Source organism: Brassica oleracea, unplaced genomic scaffold (genome assembly GCF_000695525.1).
Source record: "Brassica oleracea var. oleracea cultivar TO1000 unplaced genomic scaffold, BOL UnpScaffold00746, whole genome shotgun sequence".
NCBI lineage: Eukaryota > Viridiplantae > Streptophyta > Magnoliopsida > Brassicales > Brassicaceae > Brassica > Brassica oleracea.
In genome coordinates this window covers 10,569-11,316 of record NW_013617446.1, presented here as the reverse complement: position 1 = coordinate 11,316, position 748 = coordinate 10,569, and positions in this window count along the sequence as shown.

The following is a 748-nucleotide window of genomic DNA, read 5'->3' as shown; positions in this document are numbered from 1 at the left end:
CACATTTTGGTATCAGAGCTATTTACTTATCGTAATATTTTATTATGTAAATCGGGGTGTCACATTTTGGTATCAGAGCTATTTACTTATCGTAATATTTTATTATGTAAATCGGGGTGTCACATTTTGGTATCAGAGCTATTTACTTATCGTAATATTTTATTATGTAAATCGGGGTGTCACATTTTGGTATCAGAGCTATTTACTTATCGTAATATTTTATTATGTAAATCGGGGTGTCACATTTTGGTATCAGAGCTATTTACTTATCGTAATATTTTATTATGTAAATCGGGGTGTCACATTTTGGTATCAGAGCTATTTACTTATCGTAATATTTTATTATGTAAATCGGGGTGTCACACAAACATCCGTCCAAAACTTGATCATTGTGCCATCACGAACGTCCATGCGTATGAACTCCTTTGCCAAAGACGGAAAGCTTAAATATTTTTTCCATACCCACGAGCCTAGGTTTGTATCCTTTGCGTCCCATAGAGTATCATTTTGAAGTAGATAACGTCTTACCCAAACAGTCCAGAGTGAGGGAGTGTACGAGTGTAGCCGCCAAATAAGTTTGAGAATGAAAACTGTAGTAACTTCTTTCACACTTCTTATTCCCAAACCTCCGTCCTCGTAGGGACAGCATACATCCGCCCATGCAACTTTGGCCCTAGAAGTTATATTGGGAGAGCCACTCCATAGAAAGACTGCACACGGGCTTTCAATTTCGTCGGTAGAAGCTTGG